The sequence below is a fragment of the Camelus dromedarius genome, chromosome 35 (assembly GCF_036321535.1).
Source record: "Camelus dromedarius isolate mCamDro1 chromosome 35, mCamDro1.pat, whole genome shotgun sequence".
NCBI lineage: Eukaryota > Metazoa > Chordata > Mammalia > Artiodactyla > Camelidae > Camelus > Camelus dromedarius.
The window spans coordinates 4972050-4995420 of record NC_087470.1 but is presented as its reverse complement, the minus strand read 5'-3'; positions in this window follow the sequence as shown (position 1 = coordinate 4995420).

Sequence of the window (23371 nt, the reverse complement as noted above, 5' to 3'; positions counted from 1 at the left end):
TTCACCTAGCTGGTTGGGAACACAATGTTTCTTTTCACTTGCAAACTCCACTCCATTCATATATATGGGGAGGTACTAGCTCCAAATCGGTTTTACAGTGAACACTGCAGGAACTTCAAACCGGCACTAGGAAACAGACTGAGAAACCAGAGTAAAAGTTTCTCCTGCAACCCGTTCCCTTTGTGCTAGATGAACGAACGTCTCTCCACATGCTCAGTTCTGAGAGATAAGTGTGTGTGTAAGCCGTCCTTCACCTAGCTTGTTGGGAACACAAAGATTCTTTTCACTTGCAAACTCCACTCCATACATATATATGTGGAGGTATAAGCTCCAACTCTTTTTACAGTGAAAACTGCAGGAAATTCAAACCGGCACTAGGAAACAGACTGAGAAACCAGAGAAAAGTTTCTACTGAAACCCGTTCCCATTTGTGCTAGATGAACGAACATCTCTCCACATGCTATGTTCTGAGAGATAAGTGTGTGTGAAAGCCGTCCTTCATCTAGCTTGTTGGGAACACAAAGTTTCTTTTCATTTGCAAACTCCACTCCATACATATATATGGGGAAGTACTAGCTCCAACTCGGTTTTACAGTGAAAACTGCAGGAACTTCAAACCGGCACTAGGAAACAGACTGAGAAACCAGAGTAACAGTTTCTCCTGCAACCCGTTCCCTTTGTGCTAGATGAACGAACGTCTCTCCACATGCTCAGTTCTGAGAGATAAGTGTGTGTGAAAGCCGCCCTTCACCTATCTTGTTGGGAACTCAATCTATCTTTTCAATTGCAAACTCCACTCCATACATATATATGGGGAGGTACTAGCTCCAAATCTGTTTTACAGTGAAACTGCAGGAACTTCAATCCGGCACTATTAAACAGACTGAGAAACCAGAGTAAAAATTTCTCCTGCAACCCGTTTCCTTTTTGCTAGATGAACGAACGTCTCTCCACATGCTCATTTCTGAGAGATAAGTGTGTGTGAAAGCCATCCTTCACCTAGCTTGTTGGGAACACAAAGTTACTTTTCAGTTGCAAACTACACTCCATACATATATATGGGGAGGTACTAGCTCCAAATCGGTTTTACAGTGAAAACTGCAGGAACATCAAACCGGCACTAGGAAACAGTCTGAGAAACCAGAGTAAAAGTTTCTCCTGCAACCCGTTCCCTTTTTGCTAGATGAACGAAAGTCTCTCCACATGCTCAGTTCTGAGAGATAAGTGTGTGTGAAAGCCGTCCTTCAGCTAGCTTGTTGGGAACACAAAGTTTCTTTTCATTTGCAAACTCCACTCCATAAATATATATGGGGAGGTACTAGCTCCAATTCGGTTTTACAGTCAAAACTGCAGGAACTTCAAACCGGCACTAGGAAACAGACTGAGAAACCAGAGTAAAAGTTTCTCCTGCAAACCGTTCTCTTTGTGCTAGATGAACGAACGTCTCACCACATGTTCAGTTCTGAGAGATAAGTGTGTGTGAAAGCCGTCCTTCACATAGCTTGTTGGGAACACAAAGTTTCTTTTCACTTGCAAACTCCCATCCATACATATATATGGGGAGGTACTAGCTCCAACACTGTTTTACAGTGAAAACTGCAGGAACATCAAACCGGCACTAGGAAACTGGCTGAGAAAGCAGAGTATAAGTTTCTCCTGCAAACCGATCCCTTTGTGCTAGATGAACGAACGTCTCTCCACATGCTCAGTTCTGAGAGTTAAGTGTGTGTGAAAGCCGTCCTTCAGCTAGCTTGTTGGGAACACAAAGTATCTTTTCAATTGCATACTCCACTCCATACATATATATGGGGAGGTACTAGCTCCAACTCGGTTTTACAGAGAAACTGCAGGAACTTCATACCGGCACTAGGAAACAGACTGAGAAACCAGAGTAAAAGTTTCTCCTGCAAACCTTTCCCTTTGTGCTAGATGAACTATCGTCTCTCCACATGCTCATTTCTGAGAGAAAAGTGTGTGTGAAAGCCGTCCTTCAAATACCTTGTTTGGAACACAAAGTTTCTTTTCAGTTGCAAACTCCACTCCATACTTATATATGGGAAGGTACTACCTCCAATTCGATTTTACAGTGAAAACTGCAGGAACATCAAACCGGCACTAGGAAACTGTCTGTAAACCAGAGTAAAAGTTTCCCCTGCAACCCGTTCCCTTTGTGCTAGATTAACGAACGTCTCTCCACATGCTCAGTTCTGAGAGATAAATGTGTGTGAAAGCCGTCCTTCAACTAGCTTGTTGGGAACACAAAGTATCTTTTCATTTGCAAATTCCACTCCATACATATATATGGGTTGGTACAAGCTCCAACTCGGTTTTACAGTGAAAACTGCAGGAACATCAAACCGGCACTAGGAAACAGACTGAGAAACCAGAGTAAAAGTTTCTCCTGCAAACCGTTCCATTTGTGCTAGATGAACGAAGGTCTCTCCACATGCTCAGTTCTGAGAGATATGTGTGTTTGAAAGCCGTCATCCACCTAGCTTGTTGGGAACACAAAGTATCATTTCACTTGCAAACTCCACTCCATACTTATATATGGGGAGGTACTAGCTCCAACTCGGTTTTACAGTGAATACTGCAGGAACTTCAAACCGGCAATAGGAAACAGACTTAGAAACCAGAGTAAAAGTTTCTCCTGCAACCCGTTCCCTTTGTGCTAGATGAACGAACGTCTCTCCACATGCTCAGTTCTGAGAGATAAGTGTGTGTGTAAGCCGTCCTTCACCTATCTTGTTGGGAACACTAAGATTCTTTTCACTTGCAAACTCCACTCCATATATATATATGGGGAGGTACTAGCTCCAAATCGTTTTTACAGTGAAAACTGCAGGAACATCAAACCGGCACTAGGAAACAGACTGAGAAACAAGAGTAAAAGTTTCTCCTGCAAACCGTTCCTTTTATGCTAGATGAACGAACGTCTCTCCACATGCTCATTTCTGAGAGATAATTCTGTGTGAAAGCCGTCCTTCAACAAGCTTGTTGGGAACACAAAGTTTCTTTTCAGTTACAAACTCCACTCCATACATATATATGGGGAGGTACTAGCTCCAAATCGGTTTTACAGTGAAAACTGCAGGAATGTCAAACCGGCACTATGAAACAGTCTGTTAACCAGAGTAAAAGTTTCTCCTGCAACCCGTTCCCTTTGTGCTAGATGAACGAACGTCTCTCCACATGCTCAGATCTGAGAGATAAGTGTGTGTGAAAGCCGTCCTTCACCTAGCTTGTTGGGAACACAAAGTTTCTTTTCATTTCGAAACTCCACTCCATACATATATATGGGGTTGTACAAGCTCCAACTCGGTTTTACAGTGAATACTGCAGGAACTTCAAACCGGCACTAGGAAACAGACTGAGAAACCACAGTAAAAGTTTCTCCTGCAACCCGTTCCCTTTGTGCTAGATGAACGAACGTCTCTCCACATGCTCATTTCTGAGAGGTAGGTGTGTGTGAAAGCCGTCCTTCACCTAGCTTGTTGGGAACACAAAGTTTCTTTTCAGTTGCAAACCCCACTCCATATATATATATGGGTAGGTACTAGCTCGAAATCTGTTTTACAGTGAAAACTGCAGGAACTTCAAACCGGCACTAGGAAACAGACTGAGAAACCAGAGTAAAAGTTTCTCCTGCGTCCCGTTCCATTTGTGCTAGATGAACGAACGTCTCTCCACATGCTCCATTCTGAGGGACAAGTGTGTGTGAAAGCCGTCCTTCACCTAGCTTGTTGGGAACACAAAGTTTCTTTTCACTTCCAAACTGCACTCCATACATATATATGGGGAAATACTAGCTCCAAATCTGTTTTACAGTGAAAACTGCAGGAACTTCAAACCGGCACTTGGAAACAGACTGAGAAACCAGAGTAAAAGTTTCTCCTGCAACACGTTCCGTTTGTGCTAGATGAACGAACGTCTCTCCACATGCTCAGTTCTGAGAGATAAGTGTGTGTGAAAGCCTTCCTTCACCTAGCTTGTTGGGAATACAAAGTTTCTTTTCACTTGCAAACACCACTCCATACATATACATGGGGAGGTACTAGCTCCAACTCGGATTTACAGTGAAAACTGCAGGAACTTCAAACCGGCACTAGGAAACAGACTAAGAAACCAGAGAAAATGTTTCTCCAGCAAACCGTTCCTTTTGGGCTAGATGAACGAACGTCTCTCCACATGCTCATTTCTGGGAGATAAGTGTGTGTGAAAGCCGTACTTCAACTAGCTTGTTGGGAACACAAAGTATCTTTTCACTTGCAAACTCCACTTCAAACATATATATGGGGAGGTAATACCTCCAACTCGGATTTACATTGAAAACTGCAGGAACTTCAAACCGGCACTAGGAAACAGACTGAGAAAACAGATTAAAAGTTCCTCCTGCAACCCGTTCCATTTGTGCTAGATGAACGAAAGTCTCTCCACATGCTTAGTTCTGAGAGAAAAGTGTGTGTTAAAGCCGTACTTCACCTAGCTTGTTGGGAACACAAAGTTTCTTTTCACTTGCAAACTCCACTCCATACATATATATGGGGAGGTACTAGCTCCAAATCTGTTTTACAGTGAAAACTGCAGAAACATCAAACCGGCACTAGGAAACAGACTGAGAAACCAGAGTAAATTTTCCCCTGCAAACAGTTCTCTTTGTGCTAGATGAACGAATGTCTCTCCACATGCTCAATTCTGAGAGATAATTGTGTGTGAAATCCGTCCTTCACCTAACTTGTTGGGAATACAAAGTTTCTTTTCACTTGCAAACTCCACTCCATACATATATATGGGGAGGTACTAGCTCCAAATCTGTTTTACAGTGAAAACTGCAGGAACTTCAAACCGGCACTAGGAAACAGACTGAGAAACCAGAGTAAAAGTTTCCCCTGCGTCCCGTTCCATTTGTGCTAGATGAACGAACGTCTCTCCACATGCTCCATTCTGAGAGATAAGTGTGTGTGAAAGCCGTCCTTCATTTAGCTTGTTGGGAACATAAACTTTCTTTTCACTTGCAAACTCCACTCCATAAATATATATGGTGAGGTACTAGCTCCAACTCGGTTTTACAGTGAAAACTGCAGGAAGTTCAAACCGGCACTAGGAAACAGACTGAGAAACCAGAGTAAAAGTTTCTCCTGCAACCCGTTCCATTTGTGCTAGATGAACGAACGTCTCTCCACATGCTCAGTGCTGAGAGATAAGTGTGTGTGAAAGCCGTTTTTAAATAGCTTGTTGGGAACACAAAGTTTCTTTTCACTTGCAAACTCCACTCCATACATATATATGGGGAGGTTCTAACTCCAACTCGGTTTTACAGTGAAAACTGCAGGATTTTCAAACTGGCACTAGGAAAAAGACTGAGAAACCAGAGTAAAATTTCTCCTGCAACCCTTTCCCGTTGTGCTGGATGAAAGAACGTCTCTCCACATGCTCAGTTCTGAGAGATAAGTGTGTGTGAAAGCCGTCCTTCAACTATCTTGTTGGGAACTGAAAGTTTCTTTTCACTTGCAAACTACACTCCGTACATGTATATGGGGAGGTACAAGCTCCAACTCGGTTTTACAGTGAAAACTGCAGGAACTTCAAACCGGCACTAGGAAACAGACTGAGAAACAAGAGCAAAAATTTCTCCTGCAACCCGTTCCCTTTGTGATAGATGAACGAACGTCTCTCCACATGCTCAGTTCTGACAGATAAGTGTGTGTGAAAGCCTTCCTTCACCTAGCTTGTTGGGAATACAAAGTTTCTTTTCACTTGCAAACTCCACTCCATACATATAAATGGGGAGGTACTAGCTCCAAGTCGGATTTACAGTGAAAACTGCAGGAACTTCAAACCGGCACTAGGAAACAGACTAAGAAACCAGAGAAAAAGTTTCTCCTGCAAACCGTTCCTTTTGGGCTAGATGAACGAACGTCTCTCCACATGCTCATTTCTGGGAGATAAGTGTGTGTGAAAGCCGTCCTTCAACTAGCTTGTTGGGAACACAAAGTTTCTTTTCACTTGCAAACTCCACTCCAAACATATATATGGGGAGGTACTAGCTCCAACTCGGATTTACATTGAAAACTGCAGGAACTTCAAACAGGCACTAGGAAACAGACTGAGAAACCAGAGTAAAAGTTCCTCCTGCAAACCTTTCCCTTTGTGCTAGATGAACGAACGTCTCTCCACATGCTCAGTTCTGAGAGATAAGTGTGTGTGAAAGCCGTCCTTCACCTAGCTTGTTGGGAACACAAAGTTTCTTTTCAGTTGCAAACTCCACTACATATATATATATGGGGAGGTTCTAAATCCAACACGGGTTTACAGTGAAAACTGCAGGAACTTCAAACCGGCACTAGGAAACAGACTGAGAAACCAGAGTAAAATTTTCTCCTGCAACCCGTTCGCTTTGCGCTAGATGAACGAAAGTCTCTCCACATGCTCAGTTCTGACAGATAAGTGTGTGTGAAAGCCGTACTTCACCTAGCTTGTTGGGAACACAAAGTATCTTTTCACATGCAAACTCAACTCCATACATATATATGGGGAGGTACTAGCTCCAACTCGGTTTTACAGTGAAAACTGCAGGAAGTTCAAACCGGCACTAGGAAACAGACTGAGAAACCAGAGTAAAAGTTTCTCCTGCAACCCGTTCCCTTTGTGCTAGATGAACGAAAGTCTCTCCACATGCTCATTTCTGAGAGGTAGGTGTGTGTGAAAGCCGTCCTTCACCTATCTTGTTGGGAACACAAAGTTTCTTTTCAGTTTCAAACTCCAATCCATACATATATATGGGGAGGTACTAGCTCCAACTCGGTTTAACATTGAAAACTGCAGGAACTTCAAACCGGCACTAGGAAACAGACTGAGAAACCAGAGTAAATGTTCCTCCTGCATCCCGTTCCCTTTGAGCTAGATGAACGAACGTCTCTCCACATGCTCAGTTCTGAGATAAAATTGTGTGTGAAAGCCGTCCTTCACCTATCTTGTTGGGAACACAAAGTTTCTTTTCACTTGCAAACTCCACTCCATACATATATATGGGTATGTACAAGCTCCAACTCGGTATTACAGAGAAAACTGCAGGAACTTCAAACCGGCACTAGGAAACAGACTAAGAAACCAGAGAAATAGTTTCTCCTGCAAACCGTTCCTTTTTTGCTAGATGAACGAACGACTCTCCACATGCTCAGTGCTGAGAGATAAGTGTGTGAAAGCCGTCCTTCACCTAGTTTGTTGGGAACACAAAGATTCTTTTCAGTTGCAATCTCCAATCCATACATATATGGGGAGGTACTAGCTCCAACTCGGTTTTACAGTGAAAACTGCAGGAACTTCAAACCGGCACTAGGAAACAGACTGAGAAACAAGAGCAAAAATTTCTCCTGCAACCCGTTCCCTTTGTGATAGATGAACGAACGTCTCTCCACATGCTCAGTTCTGACAGATAAGTGTGTGTGAAAGCCTTCCTTCACCTAGCTTGTTGGGAATACAAAGTTTCTTTTCACTTGCAAACTCCACTCCATACATATAAATGGGGAGGTACTAGCTCCAACTCGGATTTACAGTGAAAACTGCAGGAACTTCAAACAGGCACTAGGAAACAGACTGAGAAACAAGAGCAAAAATTTCTCCTGCAACCCGTTCCCTTTGTGATAGATGAACGAACGTCTCTCCACATGCTCAGTTCTGACAGATAAGTGTGTGTGAAAGCCTTCCTTCACCTAGCTTGTTGGGAATAAAAAGTTTCTTTTCACTTGCAAACACCACTCCATACATATAAATGGGGAGGTACTAGCTCCAACTCGGATTTACAGTGAAAACTGCAGTAACTTCAAACCGGAATAGGAAACAGACTAAGAAACCAGAGAAAAAGTTTCTCCTGCAAACCGTTCTTTTGGGCTAGATGAACGAACGTCTCTCCACATGCTCATTTCTGGGAGATAAGTGTGTGTGAAAGCCGTCCTTCAACTAGCTTGTTGGGAACACAAAGTTTCTTTTCACTTGCAAACTCCACTCCAAACATATATATGGGGAGGTACTAGCTCCAACTCGGATTTACATTGAAAACTGCAGGAACTTCAAACAGGCACTAGGAAACAGACTGAGAAACCAGAGTAAAAGTTCCTCCTGCAACCCTTTCCCTTTGTGCTAGATGAACGAACGTCTCTCCACATGCTCAGTTCTGAGAGATAAGTGTGTGTGAAAGCCGTCCTTCACCTAGCTTGTTGTGAACACATAGTTTCTTTTAAGATGCAAACTCCACTCCATACATATATATGGGGAGGTACGAGCTCCAACTCTGTTTTAAAGTGAAAACTGCAGGAACTTCAAACCGGCACTAGGAAACAGACTGAGAAACCAGAGTAAAAGTTTCTCCTGCTACCAGTTCCCTTGGTGCTAGATGAACGAACGTTCTCTCCACATGCTCAGTTTTGAGAGATAAGTGTGTGTGAATGCCGTCCTTCACCTAGCTTGTTGGGAACACAAAGTTTCTTCTCAGTTGCAAACTCCACCCCATAAATATATATGGGGAGGTACTAGCTCCAATTCGGTTTTGCAGTGAAAACTGCAGGAACATCAAACCGGCACTAGGAAACAGACTGAGAAACCAGAGTAAAAGTTTCTCCTGCAACCTGTTCCCTTTGTGCTAGATGAACGAACGTCTCTCCACATGCTCAGTTCTGAGAGATAAGTGTGTGTGAAAGCCGTCCTTCACCTAGCTTGTTGGGAACACAAAGTTTTTTTCAGTTGCAAACTCCACTACATATATATATATGGGGAGGTTCTAAATCCAACACGGGTTTACAGTGAAAACTGCAGGAACTTCAAACCGGCACTAGGAAACAGACTGAGAAACCAGAGTAAAAGTTTCTCCTGCAACCCGTTCCCTTTTTGCTAGATGAACGAACGTCTCTCCACATGCTCATTTCTGAGAGATAAGTGTGTGTGAAAGCCGTCCTTCACTTAGCTTGTTGGGAACACAAAGTTTCTTTTCAGTTGCCAACTCCACTCCATACATATATATGAGGAGGTACTAGCTCAAACTCGGTTTTACAGTGAAAACTGCAGGAACATCAAACCGGCACTAGGAAACAGACTGAGAAACCAGAGAAAAAGTTCCTCCTGCAACCCGTTCAATTTTTGCTAGATGAACGAACATTTATCCACATGCTCAGTTCTGAGAGTTAAGTGTGTCTGAAAGCCGTCCTTCACCTAGCTTGTTGGGAACACAAAGTTTCTTTTCACTTGCAAACTCAACTCCATACATATATATGGGGAGGTACTAGCTCCAACTCGGTTTTACAGTGAAAACTGCAGGAACTTCAAACCGGCACTAGGAAACAGACTGAGAAACCAGAGTACATGTTTCTCCTGCAAACCGTTCCCGTTGTGCTAGATGAAAGAACGTCTCTCCACATGCTCAGTTCTGAGAGATATGTGTGTTTGAAAGCCGTCCTTCACCTAGCTTGTTGAGAACGTAAGTTTCTTTTCAATTGCCAACTCCACTCCATACATATATATGGGGAGGTACTAGCTCCAACTCGGTTTTACAGTGAAAACTGCAGGAACTTCTAACCGGCACTAGGAAACAGACTGAGAAACCAGAGTAAAAGTTTTTCCTGCAACCCGTTCCATTTGTGCAAGATGAACAAACATCTCTCCACATGCTCAGTTCTGAGAGATAAGTGTGTGAAAGCCGTCCTACAACTAGCTTGTTGGGAACACAAAGTTTCTTTTCAGTTGCAATCTCCACTCCATACATATATATGGGGAGGTACTAGCTCCAACTCGGTTTCACAGTGAAAACAGCAGGAACGTCAAATCGGCACTAGGAAACAGACTGAGAAAACAGAGTAAAAGTTTCTAATGTAACCAGTTCCATTTGGGCTAGATGAACGAAACTCTCTCCACATGCTCAGTTCTGAGAGAAATGTGTGTGTGGAAGCCGTATTTCACCTAGCCTGTTGGGAACACAAAGTTTCTTTTCAGTTGCAAACAACACTCCATACATAAATATTGGGAAGTACTAGCTCCAACTCGGTTTTACTGTGAAATTTGCAGGAAATTCAAACCAGCACTTAAAACAGACTGAGAAACCAGAGAAAAGTTTCTCCTGCAACCCGTTCCCTTATTGCTAGATGAACGAACGTCTCTCCACATGCTCAGTTCTGAGAGGTAAGTGTGTGTGAAAGCCGTCCTTCACCTAGCTTGTTGGGAACACAAAGTTTCTTTTCACTTGCAAACTCCACTCCATTCATATATATTGGTAGGTACTAGCTCCAACTCAGTTTTACAGTGAAAACTGCAGGAACTTCAAAACGGAACTAGGAAACAGACTGAGAAACCAGAGTAATAGTTTCTTCTGCAACCCGTTCCCTTTGTGTTAGATGAATGAACGTCTCTCCACATGCTCATTTCTGAGAGATAAGTGTGTGTGAAGCCGTCCTTCATTTAGCTTGTTGGGAACAAAAAGTTTCTATTCAGTTGCAAACACCACTCCATACATATATATGGGGAGGTACTAGCTCCAAATCGGTTTTACAGTGAAAAATGCAGGAACATCTAAAAGGCACTAGGAAACAGACTGAGAAACCAGAGTAAAAGCTTCTCCTGCAACCCGTTCCCTTTGTGCTAGATGAACGAACGTCTCTCCACATGCTCATTTCTGAGAGATAATTTTGTGTGAAAGCCGTCCTTCAACTAGCTTGTTGGGAACACAAAGTTTCTTTTCAGTTGCAAACTCCACTCCATACATATATATGGGGAGGCACTAGCTCCAAATCTGTTTTACAGTGAAAACTGCAGGAACATCAAACCGGCACTATGAAACAGTCTGTTAACCAGAGTAAAATTTCCCCTGCAATCCGTTCCCTTTGTGCTAGATGAACGAACGTCTCTCCACATGCTCAGATCTGAGAGATAAGTGTGTGTGAAAGCCGTCCTTCACCTAGCTTGTTGGGAACACAAAGTTTCTTTTCATTTCCAAACTCCACACCATACATATATATGGGGTGGTACAAGCTCCAACTCTGTTTTACAGTGAAAACTGCAGGAAATTCAAACCGGCACTAGGAAAAAGACTGAGAAACCAGAGTAAAAGTTTCTCCTGCATCCCGTTCCTTTTGTGCTAGATGAACGAACGTCTCTCCACATGCTCAGTTCTGAGAGATAAGTGTGTGTGAAAGCCGTCCTTCACCTAGCTTGTTGGAAACACAAAGTATCTTTTCACTTGCAAACTCCACTCCATACATATATATGGGGAGGTACTAGCTCCAACTCGGTTTTACAGTAAATACTGCAGGAATTTCAAACCGGCACTAGGAAACAGTCTGAGAAAACAGAGTAAAAGTTTCTCCTGCAATCCGTTCCATTTGTGCTAGATGAACGAACATCTCTCCACATGCTCAGTTCTGAGGGATAAGTGTGTATGAAAGCCATACTTCACCTAGCTTGTTTGAACACACAGTTTCTTTTCACTTGCAATCTCCCCTCCATTCATATATATGGGGAGGTACTAGCTCCAACTCGGTTTTACAGTGAAAACTGCAGGAACTTCAAACCGGCACTAGGAAACAGACTGAGAAACCAGAGTAAAAGTTTCTCCTGCAACCCGTTCCCTTTGTGTTAGATGAACGAACGTTTCTCTACATGCTCATTTCTGAGAGATAAGTGTGTGTGAAAGCCGCCCTTCATTTAGTTTGTTGGGAACACAAAGTTTCTATTCAGTTGCAAACTCCACTCCATACATATATATGGGGAGGTACTAGCTGCAACTCGGTTTTACAGTGAAAACTGCAGGAACATCAAACCTGCACTAGGAAACAGACTGAGAAACCAGAGTAAAAGTTTCTCCTGCAACCCGTTCCCTTTGTGCTAGATGAACGAACGTCTCTCCACATGCTCAGTTCTGAGAGATAAGTGTGTGTGAAAGCCGTCCTTCACCTATCTTGTTGGGAACACAAAGTTTCTTTTCACTTGCAATCTCCACTCCATACATATATATGGGGAGGTACTAGCTCCAACTCGGTTTTACATTGAAAACTGCAGGAACTTCAAACCGGCACTAGGAAACAGACTGAGAAACCAGAGTAAATGTTCCTCCTGCATCCCGTTCCCTTTGTGCTAGATGAACGAAAGTCTCTCCACATGCTCAGTTCTGAGATAAAAGTGTGTGTGAAAGCCGTCCTTCACCTATCTTGTTGGGAACACAAAGTTTCTTTTCACTTGCAAACTCCACTCCATACATATATATGGGTATGTACAAGCTCCAACTCGGTATTACAGAGAAAACTGCAGGAACTTCAAACCGGCACTAGGAAACAGACTAAGAAACCAGAGAAATAGTTTCTCCTGCAAACCGTTCCTTTTTTGCTAGATGAACGAACGACTCTCCACATGCTCAGTGCTGAGAGATAAGTGTGTGAAAGCCGTCCTTCACCTAGCTTGTTGGGAACACAAAGATTCTTTTCAGTTGCAATCTCCAATCCATACATATATGGGGAGGTACTAGCTCCAACTCGGTTTTACAGTGAAAACTGCAGGAACTTCAAACCGGCACAATGAAACAGACTGAGAAACAAGAGCAAAAATTTCTCCTGCAACCCGTTCCCTTTGTGATAGATGAACGAACGTCTCTCCACATGGTCAGTTCTGACAGATAAGTGTGTGTGAAAGCCTTCCTTCACCTAGCTTGTTGGGAATACAAAGTTTCTTTTCATTGCAAACTCCACTCCATACATATAAATGGGGAGGTACTAGCTCCAACTCGGATTTACAGTGAAAACTGCAGGAACTTCAAACCGGCACTAGGAAACAGACTGAGAAACCAGAGTAAAAGTTTCTCCTGCAACACGTTCCCTTTGTGCTAGATGAACGAACGTCTCTCCACATGCTCAGTTCTGACACATAAGTGTGTGTGAAAGCCTTCCTTCACCTAGCTTGTTGGGAATAAAAAGTTTCTTTTCACTTGCAAACTCCACTCCATACATATAAATGGGGAGGTACTAGCTCCAACTCGAATTTACAGTGAAAACTGCAGGAACTTCAAACCGGAATAGGAAACAGACTAAGAAACCAGAGAAAAAGTTTCTCCTGCAAACCGTTCTTTTGGGCTAGATGAACGAACGTCTCTCCACATGCTCATTTCTGGGAGATAAGTGTGTGTGAAAGCCGTCCTTCAACTAGCTTGTTGGGAACACAAAGTTTCTTTTCACTTGCAAACTCCACTCCAAACATATATATGGGGAGGTACTAGCTCCAACTCGGATTTACATTGAAAACTGCAGGAACTTCAAACAGGCACTAGGAAACAGACTGAGAAACCAGAGTAAAAGTTCCTCCTGCAACCCTTTCCCTTTGTGCTAGATGAACGAACGTCTCTCCACATGCTCAGTTCTGAGAGATAAGTGTGTGTGAAAGCCGTCCTTCACCTAGCTTGTTGTGAACACATAGTTTCTTTCAGATGCAAACTCCACTCCATACATATATATGGGGAGGTACGAGCTCCAACTCTGTTTTAAAGTGAAAACTGCAGGAACTTCAAACCGGCACTAGGAAACAGACTGAGAAACCAGAGTAAAAGTTTCTCCTGCTACCAGTTCCCTTGGTGCTAGATGAACGAACGTTCTCTCCACATGCTCAGTTTTGAGAGATAAGTGTGTGTGAATGCCGTCCTTCACCTAGCTTGTTGGGAACACAAAGTTTCTTCTCAGTTGCAAACTCCACCCCATAAATATATATGGGGAGGTACTAGCTCCAATTCGGTTTTACAGTGAAAACTGGAGGAACATCAAACCGGCACTAGGAAACAGACTGAGAAACCAGAGTAAAAATTTCTCCTGCAACCTGTTCACTTTGTGCTAGATGAACGAACGTCTCTCCACATGCTCAGTTCTGAGAGATAAGTGTGTGTGAATGCCGTCCTTCACCTAGCTTGTTGGGAACACAAATTTTTTTTCAGTTGCAAACTCCACTCCATACATATATATGGGGAGGAACAAGCTCCAAGTCCGTTTTACAGTGAAAACTGCAGGAATTTCTAACCGGCACTAGGAAACAGACTGAGAAACCAGAGTAAAAGTTTCCCCTGCAACCCGTTCCCTTTGTGCTAGATTAAAGAACGTCTCTCCACATGCTCATTTCTGAGAGGTAGTTGTGTGTGAAAGCCATCCTTCACATAGCTTGTTGGGAACACAAGGTTTCTTTTCACTTGCAAACTCCACTCCATACATATATATGGGTAGGTACTAGCTCCAACTGTGTTTTACAGTGAAAACTGCAGGAACTTCAAACCGGGCCTAGGAAACAGACTGAGAAACCAGAGAAAAAGTTTCTCCTGCAACCCGTTCATTTTGAGCTAGATGAACGAACGTCTCTCCACATGCTCTGTTCTGACAGATAAGTGTGTGTGAAAGCCGTACTTCACCTAGCTTGTTGGGAACACAAAGTATCTTTTCACATGCAAACTCAACTCCATACATATATATGGGGAGGTACTAGCTCCAACTCGGTTTTACAGTGAAAACTGCAGGAACTTCAAACCGGCACTAGGAAACAGACTGAGAAACCAGAGTAAAAGTTTCTCCTGCAACCCGTTCCCTTTGTGCTAGATGAAAGAACGTCTCTCCACATGCTCATTTCTAAGAGGTAGGTGTGTGTGAAAGCCGTCCTTCACCTACCTTTTTGGGAACACAAAGTTTCTTTTCAGTTTCAAACCCCAATCCATACTTATATATGGGGAGGTTCTAACTCCAACTCTGATTTACAGTGAAAAGTGCAGGAATTTCAAACCGGCACTAGGAAACAGACTGAGATACCAGAGTAAAAGTTTCTCCTGCAACCCGTTCCCTTTGTGCTAGATGAACGAACGTCTCTCCACATGCTCAGTTCTGAGAGATAATTGTGTGTGAAACCCGTCCTTCACCTAGCTTGTTGGGAACACATAGTTTCTTTTCAGATGCAAACTCCACACCATACATATATATGGGGAGTTACTAGCTCCAACTCGGTTTTACAGTGAAAACTGCAGGAACTTCAAACCGGCACTAGGAAACAGACTGAGATACCAGAGTAAAAGTTCCTCCTGCAACCGGTTCCATTTGTGCTAGATGAACGATCGTTTCTCCACATGCTCAGTTCTGAGAGATATGTGTGTGTGAAAGCCGTCCTTCAGCTAGCTTGTTGGGAACACAAAGTTTCTTTCCACTTGCAAACTCCACTCCATACTTATATATGGGGAGGTACTAGCTCCAACTCGGTTTTCCAGTGAAAATTGCAGGAACTTCAAACCGGCACTAGGAAACAGACGGAGAAACCAGAGTAAAAGTTTCTCCTGCAACCCGTTCCCTTTTTGCTAGATGAACGAACGTCTCTCCACATGCTCATTTCTGAGAGATAAGTGTGTGTGAAAGCCGTCCTTCACTTAGCTTGTTGGGAACACAAAGTTTCTTTTCAATTGCCAACTCCACTCCATACATATATATGAGGAGGTACTAGCTCAAACTCGGTTTTACAGTGAAAACTGCAGGAACATCAAACCGGCACTAGGAAACAGACTGAGAAACCAGAGAAAAAGTTCCTCCTGCAACCCGTTCAATTTTTGCTAGATGAACGAACATTTATCCACATGCTCAGTTCTGAGAGTTAAGTGTGTCTGAAAGCCGTCCTTCACCTAGATTGTTGGGAACACAAAGTTTCTTTTCACTTGCAAACTCCACTCCATACATATATATGGGGAGGTACTAGCTCCAACTCGGTTTTACAGTGAAAACTGCAGGAACTTCAAACCGGCACTAGGAAACAGACTGAGAAACCAGAGTACATGTTTCTCCTGCAAACCGTTCCCGTTGTGCTAGATGAAAGAACGTCTCTCCACATGCTCAGTTCTGAGAGATATTTGTGTATGAAAGCCGTCCTTCACCTAGCTTGTTGAGAACGTAAGTTTCTTTTCAATTGCCAACTCCACTCCATACATATATATGGGGAGGTACTAGCTCCAACTCGGTTTTACAGTGAAAACTGCAGGAACTTCTAACCGGCACTAGGAAACAGACTGAGAATCCAGAGTAAAAGTTTTTCCTGCAACCCGTTCCATTTGTGCTAGATGAACAAACATCTCTCCACATGCTCAGTTCTGAGAGATAAGTGTGTGAAAGCCGTCCTACACCTAGCTTGTTGGGAACACAAAGTTTCTTTTCAGTTGCAATCTCCACTCCATACATATATATGGGGAGGTACTAGCTCCAACTCGGTTTCACAGTGAAAACAGCAGGAACGTCAAATCGGCACTAGGAAACACACTGAGAAAACAGAGTAAAAGTTTCTAATGTAACCAGTTCCATTTGGGCTAGATGAACGAAACTCTCTCCACATGCTCAGTTCTGAGAGAAATGTGTGTGTGGAAGCCGTATTTCACCTAGCCTGTTGGGAACACAAAGTTTCTTTTCAGTTGCAAACAACACTCCATACATAAATATTGGGAAGTACTAGCTCCAACTCGGTTTTACTGTGAAATTTGCAGGAAATTCAAACCAGCACTAAAAACAGACTGAGAAACCAGAGAAAAGTTTCTCCTGCAACCATTACCATTTGTGCTAGATGAACGAACGTCTCTCTACATGCTCAGTTCTGAGAAATAAGTGTGTGTGAAAACCAACCTTCAACTAGCTTGTTGGGAACATAAAGTTTCTTTTCACTTGCCAACTCCACTCCATACATATATATTGGGAGGTACTAGCTCCAACTCGGTTTTACTGTGAATTCTGCAGGAAGTTCAAACCGGCACTAGGAAAGAGACTGAGAAACCAGAGTAAAAGATTCTCCTGCAACCCGTTCACTTTGTGCTAGATGAACGAACGTCTCTCCACATGCTCATTTCTGAGAGATAATTGTGTGTGAAAGCCGTCCTTCAACTAGCTTGTTGGGAACACAAAGTTTCTTTTCAGTTGCAATCTCCACTCCATACAGATATATGGGGAGTTACTAGCTCCAAATCAGTTTTACAGTGAAAACTGCAGGAACATCAAACCGGCACTATGAAACAGTCTGTTAACCAGAGTAAAAGTTTCTCCTGCAACCCGTTCCCTAATTGCTAGATGAACGAACGTCTCTCCACATGCTCAGTTCTGAGAGGTAAGTGTGTGTGAAAGCCGTCCTTCACCTAGCTTGTTGGGAACACAAAGTTTCTTTTCATTTGCAAACTCCACTCCATAGATATAAATGGGGAGGTACTAGCTCCAACTCGGTTTTACAGTGAAAACTGCAGGAACATCAAACCGGCACTAGGAAACAGACTGAGAAACCAGAGTAAAAGTTTCTCCTGCAACCCGTTCCCTTATTGCTAGATGAACGAACGTCTCTCCACATGCTCAGTTCTGAGAGGTAAGTGTGTGTGAAAGCCGTCCTTCACCTAGCTTGTTGGGAACACAAAGTTTCTTTTCACTTGCAAACTCCACTCCATTCATATATATTGGTAGGTACTAGCTCCAACTCGGTTTTACAGTGAAAACTGCAGGAACTTCAAACCGGAACTAGGAAACAGACTGAGAAACCAGAGTAATAGTTTCTTCTGCAACCCGTTCCCTTTGTGTTAGATGAATGAACGTCTCTCCACATGCTCATTTCTGAGAGATAAGTGTGTGTGAAGCCGTCCTTCATTTAGCTTGTTGGGAACACAAAGTTTCTATTCAGTTGCAAACACCACTCCATACATATATATGGGGAGGTACTAGCTCCAAATCGGTTTTACAGTGAAAAATGCAGGAACATCTAAAAGGCACTAGGAAACAGACTGAGAAACCAGAGTAAAAGCTTCTCCTGCAACCCGTTCCCTTTGTGCTAGATGAACGAACGTCTCTCCAAATGCTCAGTTCTGAGAGATAAGTGTGTGTGAAAGCCGTCCTTCACCTAGCTTGTTGGGAACACAAAGTATCTTTTCACTTGCAAACTCCACTCCATACATATATATGGGGAGGTACTAGCTCCAACTCGGTTTTACAGTAAATACTGCAGGAATTTCAAACCGGCACTAGGAAACAGTCTGAGAAAACAGAGTAAAAGTTTCTCCTGCAACCCGTTCCATTTGTGCTAGATGAACGAACATCTCTCCACATGCTCAGTTCTGAGGGATAAGTGTGTATGAAAGCCATACTTCACCTAGCTTGTTTGAACGCAAATTTACTTTTCACTTGCAAACTCCACTCCATACATATATATGGGGAGGTACTAGCTCCAACTCGGTTTTACAGAGAAAACTGCAGGAACTTCAAAACGGCACTAGGAAACAGACTGAGAAACCAGAGTAAAAGTTTCTCCTGCATCCCGTTCCTTTTGTGCTAGATGAACGAACGTCTCTCCAAATGCTCAGTTCTGAGAGATAACTGTGTGTGAAAGCCGTCCTTCACCTAGCTTGTTGGGAACACAAAGTATCTTTTCACTTGCAAACTCCACTCCATACATATATATGGGGAGGTACTAGCTCCAACTCGGTTTTACAGTAAATACTGCAGGAATTTCAAACCGGCACTAGGAAACAGTCTGAGAAAACAGAGTAAAAGTTTCTCCTGCAACCCGTTCCATTTGTGCTAGATGAACGAACATCTCTCCACATGCTCAGTTCTGAGGGATAAGTGTGTATGAAAGCCATACTTCACCTAGCTTGTTTGAACGCAAATTTTCTTTTCACTTGCAAACTCCACTCCATACATATATATGGGGAGGTACTAGCTCCAACTCGGTTTTACAGAGAAAACTGCAGGAACTTCAAAACGGCACTAGGAAACAGACTGAGAAACCAGAGTAAAAGTTTCTCCTGCAACCCGTTCCCTTATTGCTAGATGAACGAACGTCTCTCCACATGCTCAGTTCTGAGATGTAAGTGTGTGTGAAAGCCGTCCTTCACCTAGCTTGTTGGGAACACAAAGTTTCTTTTCACTTGCAAACTCCACTCCATAGATATATATGGGGAGGTACTAGCTCCAACTCGGTTTTACAGTGAAAACTGCAGGAACATCAAACCGGCACTAGGAAACAGACTGAGAATCAAGAGTAAAGTTTTCTCCTGCTAACCGTTCCTTTTGTGCTAGATGAACGAACGTTTCTCCACATGCTCAGTTCTGAGAGATAAGTGTGTGTGAAGCCGTCCTTCATTTAGCTTGTTGGGAACACAAAGTATCTTTTCACTTGCAAACTCCACTCCATACATATATATGGGGAGGTACTAGCTCCAACTCGGTTTTACAGTGAAAACTGCAGGAACTTCAAACCGTCAATAGGAAACAGACTGAGAAACCAGAGTAAAAGTTACTCCTGCAAACCGTTCCCATTGTGCTAGATGAACGAACGTCTATACACATGCTCAGTTCTGAGCGATAAGTGTGTATGAAAGCCGTCCTTCACATAGCTTGTTGGGAACACAAAGTTTCTTTTCACTTGCAAACTCCACTCCATACATATATATGGGGTGGTACAAGGTCCAACACGGTTTTACAGTGAAAACTGCAGGAACTTCAAACCGGCACTAGGAAACAGACTGAGAAACCAGAGTAAAATTTCCCCTGCAACCCGTTCCCTTTGTGCTAGATGAACGAACGTCTCTCTACATGCTCAGTTCTGAGAGATAAGTGTGTGTGAAAGCCGTCCTTCAACTATCTTGTTGGGAACACAAAGTTTCTTTTCACTTGCAAACTCCACACCATACATATATATGGGGAGGTACTAGCTCCAACTTGGTTTTACTGTGAAATCTGCAGGAAGTTCAAACCGGCACTAGGAAACAGACTGAGAAACCAGAGTAACAGATTCTCCTGCAACCCGTTCCTTTTGTGCTAGATGAACGAACGTCTCTCCACATGCTCATTTCTGCGTGATAAGTGTGTGTGAAAGCCGTCCTTCACCTAGCTTGTTGGGAACACAAAGTTTCTTTTCACTTGCAAACTCCACTCCATTCATATATATGGGGAGGTAATAGCTCCAACTCGGTTTTACAGTGAAAACTGCAGGAACTTCAAACCGGCACTAGGAAACAGACTGAGAAACCAGAGTAATATTTCTACTGAAACCCGTTCCCTTTATTGCTAGATGAACGAACGTCTCTCCACATGCTCAGTTCTGAGAGATAAGTGTTTGTGAAAGCCGCACTTCATCTAGCTTGTTGGGAACACAAAGTTTCTTTTCAGTTGCAAACTCCAATCCATACATATATATGGGGAGGTACTAGCTCCAACTCCGTTTTACAGTGAATACTGCAGGAATTTCGAACCGGCAAAAGGAAACAGACTGAGAAACCAGAGTAAAATTTTCTCATGCAACCCGTTCCTTTGTGCTAGATGAACGAACGTCTCTCCACATGCACAGTTCTGAGAGATATGAGTGTGTGAAGCCGCCCTTCACTTAGCTTTTTGGGAACAGAAAGTTTCTTTTCAGTTGCAAACTCCACTCCAAACATATATATGGGGAGTTAATAGGTCCAACTCTGTTTTACAGTGAAAACTGCAGGAACTTCAAACCGGCACTAAGAAACAGACTAAGAAACCAGAGTAAAAGTTTCTCCTGCAACCCGTTCCCTTTGTGCTAGATGAACGAATGTCTCTCCACATGCTCAGTTCTGAGAGATTAGTGTGTGTGAAAGCCGTCCTTCAACTTGCTTGATATGAACACAAAGTTTCTTTTCGTTTGCAAACACCACTCCATAGATATATATTTTGAGGTACTAGCTCCAACTCGGTTTTACAGTGAAAACTGCAGGAACTTCAAACCGGCACTAGGAAACAGACTGAGAAACCAGTGTAAAAGTTTCTCTTGCAACCCTTTCCCTTTTTGCTAGATGAACGAAAGTCTCTCCACATGCTCTGTTCTGAGAGATAAGTGTGTGTGAAAGCCGTCCTTCACATAGCTTGTTGGGAACACAAAGTTTCTTTTCACTTGCAAACACCACTCCATAAATAAATATATGGGGGGGTACTAGCTCCAACTCGGTTTTACTGTGAAATCTGCAGGAACTTCAAACCGGGACTAGGAAACAGACTGAGATACCAGAGAAATAGTTTCTCCTGCAACCCGTTCATTTTGAGCTAGATGAACGAACGTCTCTCTACATGCTCAGTACTGAGAGGTAAGAGTGTGTGAAAGCCGTCCTTCACCTATGTTGTTGGGAACACAATGTTTCTTTTCACTTTCAAACTCCAATCCATACATATATATGGGGAGGTACTAGCCCCAACACGGTTTTACTGTGAAAAATGCAGGAACTTCAAACCAGCACTAGGAAAAAGACTGAGAAACCAGAGTAAATGTTTCTCCTGCAACCCGTTCCCTTTGTGCTAGATGAACGAAAGTCTCTTCACATGCTCAGTTCTGACAGATAAGTGTGTGTGAAAGCCTTCCTTCACTTAGCTTGTTGGGAACACAAAGTTTCTTTTCAGTTGCAAACTCCACTCCATACATATATATGTGGAAGTACTAGCTCCAAATCGGTTTTACAGTGAAAACTGCAGGAACTTCAAACCGGCACTAGGAAACAGACTGAGAAACCAGAGTAAAAGTTTCTCCTGCAATCCGTTCCCTTTGTGCTAAATGAACGAATGTCTCTCCACATGCTCAGTTCTGAGAGATTAGTGTGTGTGAAAGCCGTCCTTCACATTGCTTGATATGAACACAAAGATTCTTTTCATTTGCAAACTCCACTCCATAGATATATATTGGGAGGTACTAGCTCCAACTCGGTTTTACAGTGAAAACTGCAGGAACTTCAAACCGGCACTAGGAAACAGACTGAGAAACCAGAGTAAAAGTTTCTCTTGCAACCCGTTCGCATTTTGCCAGATGAACGAACGTCTCTCCACATGCTCTGTTCTGACAGATAAGGATGTGTGAAAGCCGTCCTTCACCTAGCTTGTTGGGAACACAAAGTTTCTTTTCACTTGCAAACTAAACTCCATACATATATATGGGGAGGTACTAGCTCCAACTCGGTTTTACTGTGAAATCTGCAGGAACATCAAACCGGCACTAGGAAATAGTCTGAGAAACCAGGGTAAATGTTTCTCCTGCAAACGGTTCCCGTTGTGCTAGATGAAAGCACGTCCCTCCACATGCTCAGTTCTGAGAGATAAGTGTGTGTGAAAGCCGTCCTTCACCTATCTTGTTGGGAACACAAAGTTTCTTTTCACTTGCAAACTCCACTCCATACATATATATGGGGAGGTACTAGCTCCAACTCGGTTTTACAGTGAAAATTGCAGGAACTTCAAACTGGCACTGGGAAACAGACTGAGAATCAAGAGTAAATGTTTCTCCTGCAAACCATTCCCGTTGTGCTGGATGTAAGATCGTCTCTCCACATGCTCAGTTCTGAGAGATAACTGTGTGTGAAAACCGTCCTTCACCTAGCTTCTTGGGAACACAAAGTATATTTTCACTTGCAAAATTCCATTTCATACATATATATGGGGAGGTACTAGCTCCAACTCGGATTTACAGTGAAAACTGCACAACTTCAAACCGGCACTAGGAAACAGACTGAGAAACCAGAGTAAAAATTTCTCCTGCAAACCCTTTCCCTTTGTGCTAGATGAACGAACGTCTCTCCACATGCTCAGTTTTGACAGATAAGTGTGTGTGAAGCCTACCTTCACCTAGCTTGTTGGGGACACAAATTTCTTTTCACTTGCAAACTCCACTCCATACATATATATGGGGAGGTATTAGCTCCAACTCGGTTTTACAGTGAAAACTGCAGGAACTTCAAACCGGCACTAGGAAACAGACTGAGAAACCAGAGTAAAAGTTTCCCCTGCAACACGTTCCCTTTGTGCTAGATGAACCAACGTCTCTCCACATGATCTTTTCTGAGAAATAACTGTGTGTGAAAGCCGTCCTTCACCTAGCTTGTTTGGAACACAAAGTTTCTTTTCACTTGCAAACTCCACTGCATACATATATATGGGGAGGTACTAGCACCAACTCGGTTTTACAGAGAAAACTACAGGAACTTCAAACCGGCACTAGGAAACAGACTGAGAAACTAGAGTAAAAGTTTCTCCTGCAACCCGTTCCCTTTGTGCTAGATGAACGAACGTCTCTCCACATGCTCAATACTGAGAAATAAGTGTGTGTGAAAGCCGTCCTTCACATAGGTTGTTGGGAACACAAAGATTCTTTTCACTTGCAAACTCCACTCCATACATATATATGGGAATGTACTAGATCCAAGTCCATTTTACAGTGAAACCTGCAGGAACTTCAAACCGGCACTAGGAAACAGACTGAGAAACCAGAGTAAAAGTTTCCCCTGCAACACGTTCCCTTTGTGCTAGATGAACCAACGTCTCTCCACATGCTCTGTTCTGAGAAATAACTGTGTTTGAAAGCCGTCCTTCACCTA